Genomic DNA, 17,302 nt, shown 5'->3' with positions numbered 1-17,302 from the left:
CTGGGCCAAGCTCTGGGAAAATATATCAAAACCACGGTCCTGGGTCTTTTTTTAGTAGTATAGATAATTGATTCTGTGATAAGTCTATGTGAACCAACCAAAATACTGAAAAATAGGGAATATTTTAAAAATCCGTAAGATGTTCCACCTTATACGTTTGCTGATTTTCTCCCATCGAGGCACTTATTCTCAAACCAGGGTGATTTTGCCCTTCAGGGGACATTTGGCAGTGTCTGGAGACATTTTTGGTTGTCGAAACTACAAAACCAGCAAGGGGGGCTACTAGCGTCTAGTGGGTAGAGGACGGAGCCCGCCACACACCCTACAGGGTACAAGACAGCCTCCTCCCCCCGGAGACTTACCCGGCCCCAAGTGTCAGTGGGGCCAAGGTTGAGGAGCTCTTCATTAAAGTTTTTAGTATTTATAATGAAATAGTTTTCCTTTCTTTTACCTTTTTTCCTTAACATCTGACCGTCAGTGCTCCTTCAACAGGGTCATTGTTGGCAGAAACTGCTGTCCTGGCTGCTCCCTCCAGTGCCCCCCAGTGCCCCTGTCTCCCTCCCTCAATAATCAACAGTGGGTTCCTTCTAAAGCTTTACGATAACTCAAACTCCAAACAAAATTCAGAGAATTGGGGAATATATCTCATCCTGCCCCAATTGTCCGTATAGATAAGAGATTTTGTTGGTTTAAAAAAAAATTTCATTAATCCAGAATTAGAATAATTCTGTAAAAAATTTATAGAAATGAGAGGATGATATCTTGTTTATTTTAGTGTTTTTTGGTAATACTTCCTTGTTATATTTTTAGATGATATCTTTGTGTATATTGCAGTGACTGTCTCAAAATCAATGTAAACATATTGCAATATACTCTTTTTTGGAAGGGTGCTTTTCACTCAACAGGCTATAGACAAATTAATCAAATTACATGTATATAATAATATCCTATGAGTTTCAGAGAATCCAGTCCAAGACTAAATAAACCACCCATAATTGAATTGTACCCACATTTACCCTCACTGATGGTTCAGCGCGCAATGAGAGAGTGCAGCCGCTGGACATTTTTTTTTTTAAAGATTTTATTTATTTATTTGACACAGAGCGAGACAGCCAGCGAGAGAGGGAACACAAGCAGGGGGAGTGGGAGAGGAAGAAGCAGGCTCCCAGCGGAGGAGCCTGATGCGGGACTCGATCCCAGGACTCTGGGATCACTCCCTGAGCCAAAGGCAGACGCTCAACGGCTGAGCCACCCAGGCACCTCCGCTGGACATTTTATAAGCGGGGCTGATCTATAGACAATACCTAAATTGTCTGTTGGGTAATGGAAGGGGTCAGCATTCTTAATGCAGGGAAGAACCTTACCTAAATTACACTGCGAAGAGAAGCATAGGGTTCCATACAATGCGACATTTGTTGAGCGTTGTCCCCATTGGCTGTGCTGGACTCTGGGAATGCAGACTTCAGAACTGCACCTAGCACTTACTGAGCACTTCCTTTATGCCAAGCACTGTTCTGAGAGTTTGCAGCGTTTATCTTACTTAACCCTCGTAACAGCCCGATCGGGTAGCTGCTCTTATTATCCCCGTTTTGCAGATGGGAAAGCAGACACTGCGAAGACAAAGAACTTGACCAAAACCATACAGCTGGTAAGTGATAGAGCTGGGCCTCGGTCCCAGGGAGTCGGACTCCAGAACCACACGCTGCGACCGAGATGTGATGCGGGTCTTCAGAGAGGGCTCAGGGCAATCCGGAACAAGTAGCTACTCATGGGCAAGGAGCTGTTCTAATTTCTTTACATATTTTAAGATCACCCTGTGAGGCAGGTATTAATGTTTCCATGTGTAGATGAGAAATCAGGCTCGCAATTTTCCCAAAGCTGTAGAACTGGTAAGTAGTGGAACTCCCACTCTATGGGGGCTGACATGGTGCACAGTTAACCACTCCGTTAATGAGGCTGTGAGCACCTTGGTGATGTAGGTATAGACAAACTTCAGTGGGTGCACAGAGCATTTTGTCTGACTAGGGAAATCTAGGAAGGCTTCATGAAAGGAAAACACCGGGGCCCTGAAGGTTGAGAAGGATTTCTGTAAGTCAATACGGAGAACATTCCATACAGGGAGAACGGGGAAGCAGGCATGGGGACATTGAGGTTGTCTGCGTGGCTAGAGCAGTGACCTGCTGTGGAGAGCTGGGGCACAGGAGATAGGGCCCAACGTACCAGCCATCTTGAATCATGCTAATTATCAGCTGTGTTGAACCATACTGATTATCATATAGACTTGAATACCATGGGACTTGTGGATAATGAGGAGCTGTTGAAGTTTTTTCTAATTAAGGCTTATGTTTAGAAGTATACCTGTTGGCAATGTGGAAGGAAGCTGGGAAGGTGCAGAGACCCTGCAGATGGCTGGGAAGGAGGGAAGATATGGTTTGGGCAAGGCATAGTGGTAAAAATGCAATGGGCAGAGAGAAATGTGGCCATAGAAATGGGCAGAGAGAAATGTGGGAAATGGCTGTATGTTACGGATAAGTGGAGAGAAAAAGGAGCTGAAAGTGACTACAATTTCAGCACTGGTACTTGAATGAGTGGAATACATTTAAACAAAATTGAGAACAGGTTTTGAGGAAAAGCAAATGGGTTTGGTTGGTCATGCCAGGTGATGAGGAGGTGGTTCTGGAAGGTCTTAGAGGGTTTTGTGTGCTGGGGAGTCTTGACTTTGTCCTAGTGGTGTAGACTTCATGTCAGTGACCAAGGAAACGGGCCGCATCTGGGTATGTATGGAGGAGGAATCCAAGGGTGGCAAACAATGTAGAAAGGAGACCAGACAGACGGCTATTGAAGGATTTGGGCAAGAGAGGATGAGAGTCTCAACTGGGGTCATGGCAGGTAAGACAGAGGAGGACAGACCTGAGAACGGCGGGGAGGTTAAATCAGCATGACTCAGTGATTGATCCCCTTGCATGCTGCAAGGGAGCGAGAGCAATCTGAAGACAGTCGAGAAGGAGTTGCTAGACAGGGATGTGTTGGGAATGCAAACATGGCGCTCCCCTGGGTTTGACGTAGTAACTCCTGCCCCTGGGTTAGCGCCAGACTGGAAGATTCCTTTTCTAGGATTCCTGCATATACATTTCCTTGCCTCCTGGGCTTGTTAAGCCTCAAGGATGTGAGTCAGAAGCTGCCAGTACCTTGATTTCCAGAGAGTCCCTCCAAGACTTAGGCCACATAGGGAGCAACCAAGCCAATGATGGAATGAGAGAGGCAGCGCTCTGATGAATTATTTCAGGCCCCCGGTTACACGGCTCACGCTGATTTTCTGACGGACAGTGTGCCTGTAGGCAGTGCCACTGTGGACTTCCCAGTTACATGATATAATCCAGTGTCTTTTTCCTTAAAGGCAGGGGGAAAAAAGGCAGGAGAAAAAAGGTGACGTAGAAATAGGAGAAGAGGTAGGAGAGGAGTTCTAGAAGCCAAGGGGAGTTTCAAAAATATCCTCGTCTAAAGTGTTGATATTGCAAAGAGGTCGGGTAAACTAATGTTTTAGCAATTGATTGATTTCTCAGTTGATAAAATTCTAGAACAATGGTTTTATACTGTAGAATCTGAATCAAATGGGAATGTCTTTAAAATACAGATTACCGGGCACCACTCCTGCATTCTGGGTCAGTGAGTATACAGAAAGCAGCTAATTGATTGCTGGATGGGGGGCGTGTTGTCGTGCACTGTGGCGTAGGTAAGTGGGAATAAAACGAGTATCTGATGAGGCAGTAGAGGGGATTTAACGGAGCTTCTGGTGCGTGTTTTGGCAAGTCGTAGTAAAAGCGTTAAAATTTTGTATGCCTTCTTACCCAACAATTACATTGCCAAGAACTTATCCTGAGGAGGTCGTCATAGATGTATGGACATAGGTAGCGAGGGGCTTGTAATGGCCACGGCTAGGGCTTACGTACCACAAGCTAGTTCCTGTTGTCTGTGCTTCATTCATCCTAACTCCTAAACTTCATCGCAACTCTGTGACGTAGTTAGAAACAACTATTACCCCATTATTCAGTTAAAGAGAGCAAAGCACCAGGAGGTTAATTTGTTCAAGATTTCCTAAAAAGTGGAGGATACGGAGCCTGACCCCAGTGCCCTCGATGGTTAAGTTGTACCGTCTCTCCTCACAGCGTTATTAGAACAGTCAAAAGCCGAAAGTAACGTAAAGATCTGCAGTGTGACATCTAAGAGAGTGTGTGTTTCGGAAATCAGCGTACCAGCAAGCAAATCATTCAGGACTCAGACTCTGGAGCCGCTCTCCCTCCTCTTGCCCCCCGAGATGATCAGAACAAATCCCGTCACCTCCCACCCCTGCTGAGGTCAGTCGGTGCCAAGAGGGAAAACCTCTTCGGTCCGTGATGACTCACATCTTTATGGCTCAGTGTGTTTCTTGATCTGATCCAATCCTGAGCTCAGCCTCCCCCACGAGCAGCGAACTCCCCCGTATCCTCAGCATCTTCTCTGAACATTTTTGCTACTTCCTTAATTTCCTTTAACCCTGGCAGCCCCTGTGGACCCTGATTTCCCAACACCAAGCAGACGCTGTTCTTTTTTTTCCTTAATACTTTATTCTAATGTTGTTAAGTTAACATTTTAAGTGGAGTATAGGGTTCTGGATGGTGAATCGGGGTTCAGAAACACCACAGGAGAAACCGAGATGGTTTATTTCTTACAGTCCTGGAGCAGATACAGGGGTCACATGGGGAGATCAAGGCAGGGTACAAGGAGAGAGAGGCAGGACGCCAGGGCACATGGCTTTATTAGTGCTTTGGGGTTCCCGGGCCAAAGCAAGATTGGTCAATACAACCAAAAGGACTGAGGTTTTGGTATGCTACGTGGACCTCTTATCCGGGGGTGCACAAGGGGAAGGCCGTGGGAGACGCAATCATAGGGGCTATTGGGAAAATCCTATGAAGAACTTAGGTTTGCTTGTGACTGCAGGCTACTGTGTAAGGCGTGCACTTGCATGAGGGGCTAGTGCAAAGGGCCCTGCAGGCCGTTTGACCAAACAAAGTGGGTGTGAGACACCAACAGTATGGAGTAGCTGGCTCAACTCTCGACGTAGCCCATAGACCCCAGGGCCAGGTGGCTGAGAAGTGACCCCCTGAGTATCACTGTGCCTTCCAAAGCATTCCACCCTCATTTGCAGAGTGAAAAAGTTTAGTCGTCAACACTTGCCCACAGCGAGGTTGAACTCAGCCTGCCACATAGATGTGCAGGGAATATAAAGCTTAGGCTACTGGCTCTTGTTCAGAGTCTTCTCTCTCCCTCCTGGATCATCAGTTTATGGTCTAGCTGCCACTCCCAGCCATCCCTTGACCTGTGACCACCCCGTTCTGCTCTTTGTTTGAAGAGCCCGTCTTCTGACTGCCCGCTACTTGGCTACCTCCATCGCCTCAGTGAATTTTATTCCTTCTGTAAATTATTTAAAAGTTTTTATGAATATGGAAAAGTGTGAAGGCTGACGCAGTAAATACCCACCTATCTACCACCCTCAGTGAACAGACGTGAACTTTCCTATGTTTATTTTAATCTATCTTCAACGAATTGAAAATTACAGATAAAGTTTTCCTCTATGTATTTCTCTCTCCAGTTCATTCCACCTCCTTCCTCCTCAAGGTCAGTGCAGACATGAATGCAACATGAAACCAAGCAGTGTTTCAGGTTTTTTGCTCACGATTTATTTACCCCTTTCCCCCTTTTGATGGACATTGGGTTATTTCCTGTTTTTCTCTCTATTATAACTAACAGTGCCTCAGAGTATATCCTAGTATACACCTCTTTGTACTCACTGTGCAAGAGCTTCCCTAGGTCTGTGCCGTCCGACATGGTAACCGCTAGTCTTGTGCCTCCTGAGCACGGGAAATGGAGCTGGTCTACACTGAGGTGTGTAAGTGTAAGAAAAGCACTAGATTTTGAAGATTTAGTATGAAAAAAATAACAAAATACTTCATGAATATGTTGACTACAAATCGAAATATTTTAAGTATGTTGGATTAAATGTTATTAAAATTAATTTTATCTGTTTCTCTTTACTTTTCAAAGTGTGGCCGCTAAAAACCTTAACTACTATGTGGCCCACACAGTCCTACTGGACAGCACCGCTCTCGCGGGTATAAGCAAATTTGGAATTGGTGGTCGTGGTGTATGCTGGGTAAACAGACTTTTTTCATTTTCTTTCAGTCCCACCCCTTTATATACCCCCCCCCCCCCAGTTTCTTTGTGATCTTTCCTCTCTCTGACTCCTATGGCACTTAGATCTGAATGTCTCATTTGGAATTTCAAATACGCAATTTTGTATTTTGGTTTGTCTGTTTATGGTGCCTTTCCCCCTTTACATCAGGGACCATATCGGATGACTTTGCTTCCCCAGCAGTAAGCTCAGGGCCCCACATGTTAGAGCCACTTAAATATTTAAGGAAGGTTTAGATGCCCCTGGTATGGTACCTGTCTGCTTTTAAGCTGTGACTCGTCCTGAAATAATTTTATCTGATTTACCTAGAACATGCCTTATGTTTCTTATGCATCCAGGCTTCCCTCTGCTCTCTCTAACGGGAAGATTGCCTAGGAAGTAACATTAGCCTTCACTCTGCTTCCCTTTCTGTGAAGAAACAGCTGCCAATGTCTTTCCAACAAACTTCTCGCTTCTCATGGCTTCTGGAGTCTTGGGAACTGGGGAGGCCAGGGCCAGCTTCACATGTACAAGGCCATTATTCGGGTTTATAAAAGCTCCTCGTCAAATGACACCACCATCTGCCTTCCGCCAGGTCGCATCTGGTTCTATGAAACATGGCGTCATGACAGCTTCCAGGAGCACAGGAAGTAGCAGAATTGCAAAATACAAGGGCAGACAGGACTCAAGCTAGAGGTGAGTGAACTGTGAGGAAACTTCGAGCCGCCGATACAACACAGACAAGCCCCTCCCTCAGCTGGAGCTTTGGGCGCAACAGGAGGCCGGTGTCCCTGTGCGATGCCGTTTTGTGAAATGAAGTGGCAGCTTCTTGTGTTTCTCCGCCGGTGTTGACTCTGGAGGAAAACCCGGGAAGTGAGCAAAAAGCCACAGAGAGATTGTGTTAAAGGCCGTTCGAGTTTAATCGAGACCTACCATTCCTAACTCAGTCAGAATCATCTCCGGAGTCCTTAAACAGACTCTCGGGTTCCATCCCAGGCCAACGAAGGCAGAACCTTCAGAATCGTCAGCCATTTCCCCAGGAGGCTCATTTGGAGCTATTTCAAGAGCTGGCATTTGGAGTCACTATTCCTACCGTGGGAGACAGACTCACCGCTCAGATATAGAAGGTTTTAAATTAAACATCCAGGGAGAATCCACGTGAAGCCCCCGCTGACAGCATGGGATGGGAGCCGGGAACAGCAGCATCTGAATGGGGCTGGACGTCGGATGGGGCACCCGCTAGCTTTGGGTCCTGTCCTGACGCAGAGTCCTTCCTATTTGTAAGGCCTCCCTCCCCCACCTCCGATCTTGCTTTAGCCTTTTCCACTTGACATTCTCGGCTCAGGATGACTAAAACTTTCAAGTAAATGGTCTTTTCTTGCCCATCCGAACTGCCCCACAGTAGTGACCGAGATGGGTTTCACTTTACACGCCCACCTCCCGAGGTGCCTTTAAACCTCCCGCATCTTGTCCCATCAGTGCCCTGCCCAGGACACAGCAATGCTGTTGGTCCCTGACACAGTCTGGCGGGCTCCTTATCTTTTTACCCACTCTCCTTTTACGGTCCTGAGGAAACTCGTACCGCAGTTTTTAGTTGATAAGTTACTTACACACACACACACACACACACACAGAGCTGAGTGTGTTGTATTCATCCTTGAGAGGAAAGTGACGTTGGTCCTTGACCAGATATCTCAACATTCTCCACGTGTGTCAGCGACGTGGTGATAGAAAATGACTGTAAAATGGAACCAGAGTGTTACCACCTGCTATGAAACCTGAACTCTGAGCTCCTTTGAGGGTTTTGCAAATTATTAATGACTAAATTAAGATTTAATTCTGTACCTCTCAGATGTCCTCATATTTGTAATTTGGTCTTCTGGCTATCTCAGATTTTCATCTCTTGGTGCCAGGGTAGTAATCCAGAGAGTACTTCGAAACCAGAATCTTCGTTGCAGGAAGGGGTCACACGGGTATCCCACAGTTCACTCATGGGTTGAATTTTTCCGTAGAATTAACAAGACTCCATGCTTCTCTGTCGATCGCAACCAACTCACTCAGTCAAATCTTTCTGAGGAAAATGTGAACGAAGCTCTAGACTGGCAGTCAGAGATGTGGGTTCTCCTCCAAGCGAGACCTGACTCGTCTTGTGACATTAGGCTCGCCCCAGATCCCAAACCCCCTTGTTCCAGCCTAACCAAATGAGGACAGGAGCCTTTTCTGCCTCACAGGTCTGAAGAGCTGATGACAAACACACATGGGGCAGCGCTGTGAAAATTATAAAACACCGTACGAAACGGTGTCATAATTTGTTATTGTCCTCGGAGAACAGGAAACGACAAATCTAACAGGAATATCATTTGACTTTATGTCATTCACAAAAATGAGTATTTTATAGGGACTTTTTAATAATCAAAAGTTATCATGTGATGACTGTTAAATAGTATTTTGAGTTGAGCTAGGGATCCCTTAGGAAAAACAGGAAGTTGGTCTTGTTTTGTGTTCTTCTGACCTACATGTTGTGTTTTCCTTTAGAAACATTTTCCTTTTCTTTGAAATCTGACTGGCTATTTCCAAGCATCATTTCACATTAGTGTTTGCTTAATTACAGGTGTGACTGCGTTTACTTTGCATTTTTATTCTTGATTTGAGAAGAAATATGGTCACATATAGGTAACTTTTATCATCAGTAAACATAATAAACTCTCGTTAACTATTGCAGAGGCCAGAGAGGATGTCAGGATACAAAAGACATGGTCCCTATCTCTTAGGCGTTTACAGTTTAACTGGAAAGATAAGACACGAATAGTAGAAGTGCGACCAAAACAGAGGAAGTAGTGTAGAGCAGCCGTGAAGGTACAGCCTATGCTGTGCCTGAGCTGAGTGCCGCGCGCTAAGAAGTTAGAAACGGCGAAGGAGAAGATGGGCTAGGCAGTGGAAGTAATACTCGGAGATCTTTGACCACCAGTGCACTCCGCAGAGGGAGCTTTGCATGCAGGTCATTGTGCCAGAGAGGGGCTTATACAGGTTATGGGATTATCAGCACAAATTCCCTCCAAATACTACCTAACGCAAAGCTTACGGATTAATGATTGACTGGGGAGTATATTTCCAGGGAATCACGAATGAGAGTCCAGGGAGGGGCAAGGAAGAAAGGAAGCCAAGTGTCAGAGTTTGCAGCACGAGCCCGCCATAGCTTCCCCCAGAGCAGCTGAGGGCTCCATCCTTCAGGACATCTTCAGGCAGCGTGTACGAAATGAGCGCGTCCTGAAATAACCCATTGGGGGGGGGGTGCAAGCAATTTAATCACCGGCCCTTTCCTGTCTCTTGACTCCTTGGGTCCCAGTCTGCTCCAAGAGGTGGTCCCATGCCCTTGCCTCTGGGTTGGGCCAGCTGATTGGGAGCAGCGACGGGGGAAGCCAGAGCCTGTGCGTGCCCAGCGCAGGGAGGGCAAAGGAGCAGGCTGGTCCTGCCCGTGGGCCCGTGGTGGCTGTAGCCGCAGCAGCTGAGCTTGGTGACTGTATCGGAGCCACCGCTGCCGGGAAGCAAGGCCGATGGTCACGGTCTGCGTTGGGGAGCTGGCTGGGGGTCTGGGATGGCACGGACACTGAATCCAGTCTCACACTGCTATTTGGTGCGAGAGAGGATAGAGGCCGGACAAAGGGGAAAAAATCACTCGGTTAGGAGCAGGTCAGAGCAACCACTTGTGGGATGTGAGCTGAATGAGAGTAATGGGACGTGGGAGGCACAGAGAGGAATTTAGAAATATTTCAAAGGAAAAGCCTTCTGTGACATGAGCATGCAAGATACAGAAATGAGGAGAGGGGAGATGGAACAAGTACACGGTTCCTGACGTGGACCGGAGGCTGGGTCCTCCTAGAGGAGCGTTCTCTGATGCAGCTTTTCTGGGTACATCGTAGTGCGTTATCGTAAGATCGAGATCGCGGTTTCCAAGAGGTCGTTTTGATTGAGTGGTAAAAACGAAGTGTATGCTTCCCATTTTACTCGTGGCACCCAGACCCATTTTATGAGTGCAGGTAAATTAGGATTAGAATTTAGAATCTCTCACTTCCTGGTAAACCCTTCCGCTGGACTGTTTCCTGGACTTGTGCTGCCGTGTTCTGCCGTTGCTTAGGAACCTGAAGTAATCCGCAGAGCACTTACTGTATACTCAAGCTCTCCTTTCGCACTGGGCCTGTAGACTCTGGTCACAATGGGCATTTCTTGGCTCTCCTAGTATGATGACGATGCGTTTTCCCCATCATGATCTACCTGGTTCAATACCCTCCCCTGACAAGCAGACGTTAAGTATAAAGTAAGTTCTAATGAGACCTTATCCCAACATGGGGCTCTCCTTTCCCCAGAAAAGCAAGCAAACCCTAAAACAGTGTCAAATGAGAGGCAAGGTGAACAGGGAAACTGGGCTGTCTGTCCAAATGGAGCTATAGGAAGACAAGGAGCCAGGTTTGAGGCCCAAGAAGGCAAGACAGAGGTGCCTATGTTGAAGAATCCTCAAAATGGCATTCTCCCACAGCTTTCTCAATAACTAGACTTGTCCCTCCTCCCAATCCTTTTTCCACATCACAGCTGGAGGGAACTTTCCATAAGGAAAATCTTCAAAAGAAAAACAGAAAACGAAAGTAAAAGAAAAGTAAAGTGAAACAAAATTCTCTAAAGTAGTACAGTAAGAGGAGGACAAGAACATTTTAATGGCTCCTTGGACCCCTCAGAATATATTCCGAACTCCTTGCATGACATTTAAGGGTCTTCCTGGGAGAGTTCGTAGTCTTTCTCCTGTCTCTTTCTAGAACTCTCTGCTTCCACCATATTGATTTATTTGCAGGAACGCAAATGGGGTTAGCTGTGTCAGGTCTCCATGTGCTTGCATAAGCTGGGATAGGATTGGCCGTCCTTTCCCTCTCACCCCTCCTTACTTGCCTGGTGAAATGTGTTTAATCTACAAGACACACTCAGGTGGCGTGCCTGCTTCCCAGAGAAAAACTGGATCGTTTCGTCCTAGTAGATGTGGAGTCTCTCCTCATACTCTGGAGTGTGAGCTCCTTGAAGACATGAACCGTGTCATATTAACTTCTTAATCTGACGGATGGGTATTGGCAGATCTGGAGCCCCGCCCAGGCAACACCTCTTCTAGGCTCTCGTTGGTGTAAACAAGCTTTTCCAGAGTCTAGACCACGGAACTATAAAGAAGCTATTCAATGTGGACATCTAGTGGCCAAAGGGGGGAGATGACTGTTCTTGAGTAATTGTATATCGTACTCTACACCCAGATACGTAAGCCCCAGAGCGCCTCTACCTGTTCCTGTGTCTGCTCCCGATTTCTGCCACTGAAAGCAATTTTGGTTCCAGATATTCAACTATTCAATCATAATAATACCTTATATATTACCATCTTACTAAATACATTCCTATTCTTGTGTAATACATAGACACACACTCACAATGAGGCAGCATTTTGGTACTATTCTATTTTTACTGTGAGCAAATTGAGGTTCATAGATATTAATTAATTTTCCCAGAGTGATCTGTATTTCTGTATAGAAACTGAAGTTGAATCCAAGACTGGCCTCATAGACGTTCCTCTATTATAGAATTTATCACTCTATTATTGTTTCTTGCTTTTACAAAAGTGTGTCTTTGCCCATTTCCTAGCACCTTGCCTGGTTTATTGTATGTGCATGGTATTGGATCGCTGACCAGTGTTGTAAGTGAATATGCATAATCACCAAGTTATATCACAGAGAGCTTTGCTTGACTCAATCTGGTGCAGAGTTAACCCTTGGATACCTCCTTTTGCTTCCAGGCATTTTATATGCTATATCCTTGAACTTGAGATAGCCTGACACTCCTCAACTTGATAAACGCCCTTCCATTCATCAGTGCAAATATTGTTTTCTCTTAAAACCTTCCTCAGTATTTCCCTAGGCAGAGGTCAGTGCCTCCCCAACGGTACCCTCCAGCTCCCAGACGCAGTTCTGGGTTAGTACGTACCACCTTCCCGTAATTACTACTTTACACGCCTGTCTTCTCCTCCAGGCGTCAGCATGTCGGGCAGAGGGAACAGTGGTGTCAAGGCGGCCAGCGTCGCACGTGGCTGGCAGTTTGAGGCACGCCATCTGTGTCCCAACATGAGTAGGCAATGCAGCTAGGTGAAGCAGAGTCTCCGTACTCTGCCAACGAGATCAGTTTTTATAGACTTCTGTCTTCAAATTGGCGTCTCCGTACTGCTTGAGACACAGCTCTCCCTAATGGTTGTGCAAGGACAGTGTGAGGAGAATCAACTTCCAAATTCTGTCCTAGAAACCAGCTCCCTGTGATCCAGACCCCCCTTTCTCCATCGCCCGTCTCCCACCTCCCACGAAAAGATACACTCCTTATGCATCCCAAATCTTACGATGGGAGATTACCAGGGAGGGGTGGGAGGAAATTCCTGGATGGCAAACGAAGGGACGAGTTAAAATACTGTTGCGGAACCTGGGGAAGTGAATGACCACTCAGGTGGTTCCCAGCTTTTTGCTTTTAACGAAGTCGAGTGGGTAGTTGACAGATCATCAGCCGTAATTGTTGACAATAACCACGCTGTGATTGTTGGCATATAAATTCAGGAGAGTTCAAATAGTTGAATGTAGAAGGAATGTTCTTACAATCAATAAGAATTGACTACAACAAAATTCCTTCCATGACATCTGGATACACATGTGATCAAGAAATCTTTAACTTTATAAAGAGGAAAAATAGGAAGAGAATTTGCCCTTTATCATTCTAGCATTGGTAATAGTAACTTGTGGATAGGGTATATTCTTCGTGGTGGGGGAAAGCTACACTGATCACTTTAAGAGATGTATTTCTTTCTTTTTTTTTTTTTTTTTTTTAAGATTTTATTTATTTATTTGACAGAGATAGAGACAGCCAGCGAGAGAGGGAACACAAGCAGGGGGAGTGGGAGAGGAAGAAGCAGGCTCATAGCAGAGGAGCCTGATGCGGGGCTCGATCCCATAACGCCGGGATCACGCCCTGAGCTGAAGGCACACGCTTAACCGCTGGGCCACCCAGGCGCCCCAAGAGATGTATTTCTAATTAAGTTTTTTACTTGTAATATTTAACAAAGTATTTTGATCAATTGTGTACTAAGAAAAACTGATAACTCAATCCGTAAGACAATTTTTTAAACATTTAGAGACTTGCTATCCAAGAAATTCAAAAATTTCAATTTTTTTAAAGTATTTTATTTATTTGTCAGAGAGAGAGAGAGAACACAAGCAGGGGGAGCAGCAGGCAGAGGGAGAAGCAGACTCCCCACTGAGCAGGGAGCCTGATGCAGGACTGGATCCCAGGACCCTGGGATCATGACCTGAGCTGAAGGCAGATGCTTAACCAACTGAGCCACCCAGGCGCCCCTAAAAATTTCAATTTTTTAAATACATTTTTTGTTGAAGAATATAAGGCAAATAATTTAAAATCTTTCAGTCGTATTAATATATTAAACTAGGATAAAATGTTTAGGGGAAAGTGGAATGGAAACGTAAGTTTAAACGATTGATCACTGCTGTGTGTGTGTGTACGTATCTGTGTATACATCAGTAGAGATATAAATATGAAATCACTAACATATTTATAAATTACTGGATCTGTTTGAAAGAATAAGATAATAGTTTTATTTTAAAATATTTATATTTACATCACACAACTCTTTAAACTTAAGGTGAAAAACTTTAGCTTTTTAAATTTTTGGGAGTGCACAGTTTTTCACAATTCTATTAAGGAAGGCAACAGGAAAGGAAACCGAAGACCCTTGCTGTGGCCCACAGCCTGCATGGAAGGAAGGCACGGGCAGGTCTGGACCTCTTCACCCGCCTGGAGTCCGGTACTCTCCAGAGAATTCCAGGGGGGTTGCTTTCCTTTGTAGAAGTTCTTCCAGGCAGGCCTGCCCTGGTCCTTTCTGTCCCTTCACCCTATTCCATGTTTGAAGACCCAGCCTCAGTGTTACCTCTTCACGATGCCGTCCCCACTGCATAACCCACTGGAATTTTCCTTGTTCGGGTTTGTTGGTACACGGTAAACATAGCATGTGATTCCGTACCGTCCTACCTTGCCTCGAATGTTGCATGGAGTTGGTCTTGGGTCTACACGATGTACGGTCTTGTGGTCTCCTCAAGGGGAAGCACCACACATCTCTGGGTTCTCCTCGAAGACCGTACTCGGCACAGGGAGACACACTTTGTACACCTGTGATCAGCGTGCAGCTTTGCGGGGAGAGCAGGGACGTCACGCTACCCCTTGTAGAGCTTGTGGGAACAAGGGGATAAAGGCAAAATTATGGGTTGTGGACTCAGCCAGTCCTGGGTTCTCAAAACTCTCTTCACCTCCTATTGGTTCCTTATCCGTTGGAGCCACGGGACTCCGTTCCCACAAGGAGGGATGCTGTATGTAGCAAGCTTCTTACGGGGCCTCACAGGATGGGCCCTCCTTTGGGGGCAGTCACCTTCCCCTTCCCTGTCCAGTGTTAAGGGCATCACCTTCCCCTTCCCTGTCCGGTGTTAAGGGCATCACCTTCCCCTTCCCTGTCCGGTGTTAAGGGCATCACCTTCCCCTTCCCTGTCCGGTGTTAAGGGAATTGAGAATTAGGTCCCACCTCAGTTCCAACGTACGTATGAAGTATTTGTAAGACGGTTGCTCATTCTCATTCTCCAGGACACAGCAAATACTTTTGACTCAGGCAGGACCAAAAGTCATGGGTAATTAAGTGGTGTTAAGAGAGAGAAGAAAAGGGGGGGGGTGTAAGGAAGGGATTGAGATTTAGTTTGGGTCTGTTCAAGTGGCGGGCAGTCAGGGAGGGCCTGGAAGGTCAGGGACTGCCCTAACTGGTGACGGCAGGGAGTGTTAGCGGCTGAGGCAGGCGCGGCAGGCTCGTGGTGCTCGCTGGGGGCGGCGTGGTCCCAAACTGCATCACACTGAAAACATCTCTTTCCTCTTTGACCTAAATAGTCAGAGGGAAAACTCCCCACACTCCTGCACCGTGCCTGATCCCTGGGGTTTTCGTACTATAGCCCTAAGCACAACGAGGCTTTTCCGGAGAGCCTGCGAATAGTCCTACATCGTCCGTGGCTGCAGCCGCCTCCCTCACTTCTTCTCTGCACCGCCTCGCTCCTTGGTGGCGTCCCACTGGCCTACTTGTTTGGTATTATTACCCCTCTTACCAGTGGACTGTCAGTTCCAGGAGGTGCTCGTGTCCCTCCCTTCGTTGTACCCATTTGCTCGCATACTGATGGACAGGTAGAGAAGCAGTAAATGTGAATGAATGGATGAATGAATGAATGAATGACAGCTAGAATTATCCCGGCCTATTGCTTTAATCATAAGGACTCATGTATTTATCTGTAGGATATATTGAGATTTGCTAATCTACAGCAGCAAGTTTTCTTGCCCAAGAAGAACTAAGTCATATTCAAGGTAAATTAACTAAAAGTTGAAGGCCCAAGACTGTGTTTTAATATTTAAAGGCAACTATATAATTAAATGCCATTATATTTGATAGGAAGGTTTGTAAACTAAATAACACCAACAGTATCTAACCTCATTAGAGTCTAATTACGTAACTACCTTCAGATTTTTTGGTTTCCTTCTGGGAATATATTCAGTTAAAGAAAAGACAGTATCACTCTTCAGGGAAAAATTTAATGAGGTGACAGTTGATTCTTAGTTCTGAAGGCAGCATACCCAACTTCCTTGCCTCCAGAATTACTTCGTATAATCTGAATACGAGTCCATTATTTGCGGTTGTAGCACTACTTCCTGAAACATTGCCTTCTACCGTGTTCCAAAACCCTGTCTTCTTCTTCCAGTCCCTTACGTATTTCTCAAACATTCATGTATTCAACGAACATTCATCGAATACCACAGGCATCAGACATGGGAATTATGCTGCCCTCCCCGCAAATAACAAACCTGTCCTAAGACCTCTTCATTTCACACTCTTACAGTGAAAATTTTATAATGCGAAGGAATTTTCAATTTTATGAAAACAAAAACAAAACTAAAGTCTACTGAGATCGTATGAATTGCCAAAGTCACAGAGCTATTTAGGGGGAGCAGGGATCCCTCCAGGGTTCTTGAAGCCCCACCCCCACTCTCTTACCTACTTACCTGACACAGGTCTTATTTTTCGTTCTCTGTTAGGACCACTTTTTCTACAGCCTCTCTTGATCCGCTCATTCAACAACTATTTATGCCAGTGTGTTCTAGGCAGTCACGGTTTCATTTTCTCCCCCATATCTGCTTGTAACACCTGGTAGCTTTAGTCTCTGTTAATGTAATCACACTCGACTCACCACACAGGTTAGAAATCTCCAAGTGATTCTTGACTCCTCTCCTCCTCCCTCATCACATTCAATAAGCTAATGGGCTCTGTTGATATGAATCACCAGATGTCTCTGGAATCCAGACTTTGCCGTTCATACCTTCAAAGGTACTCTAACTCAGGCCCCGTCATACCTGCCTGGACGACTGCAGTAGCCTTCCAGCTGTTCTCCATGCACTGGCCTGGGACGGGAGTTCTACACCACGGCAGGAATGAGGATCTTTTCAGAGGAAAGAGGAAGAGGAGGAGGAAGAAGAGACCTTAACTGTTGTCACTTCACACTTAAAAAAATGACAGAGTAACAGGTTTATAATTCACTGTTTTATACCGGAAAAGTTTTTGTTTTGTTTTGTTTTTTAAAGAACAGAGAAGGAAACAAAAACCCTTAGCAAGAAATCAAAAGCCTTTCTCCAGTGGCCTCATCTGCCCCTCCTAACCTCCTCTCTCCTTTGCATCCTCTGAGCCCAGGCACTTCTGAGTCCTCTCGTCGTTTTTAGACCCTTACATGGTCTCCACGCTCTGGTACGTGATTCTTCATTCCTGCTGGAGTATGCGTCTCCTGCCTCGCTCACAAAGGCCCCTGTTCTGTGACTCCCACAATACATTTATACCTCCCTCAGTCTTACTGTTGTTCCCGCCAAGCACCTACATTTCTGCATTTCTGTCACCCCTAAACCTCCAGGGTTGGCAAAGTGACCAGCACTCAGGTGCTCAATAGA

The 17,302-nt window shown here is 45.9% G+C and overlaps 1 protein-coding gene across 3 annotated transcripts in view; it reads left to right on the top strand.

Annotated features, from left to right (window-relative positions):
• OPN3 (opsin 3) overlaps positions 1–17,302 on the top strand; it is a 50,657-nt gene that overhangs the window by 12,625 nt on the left and 20,730 nt on the right. The gene's annotated exons all lie outside the window — the stretch shown is intronic.

This window comes from Ursus maritimus, unplaced genomic scaffold (assembly GCF_017311325.1).
Source record: "Ursus maritimus isolate PB19 unplaced genomic scaffold, ASM1731132v1 scaffold_2, whole genome shotgun sequence".
NCBI lineage: Eukaryota > Metazoa > Chordata > Mammalia > Carnivora > Ursidae > Ursus > Ursus maritimus.
This window is presented reverse-complemented; position numbering and strand designations above follow the sequence as displayed.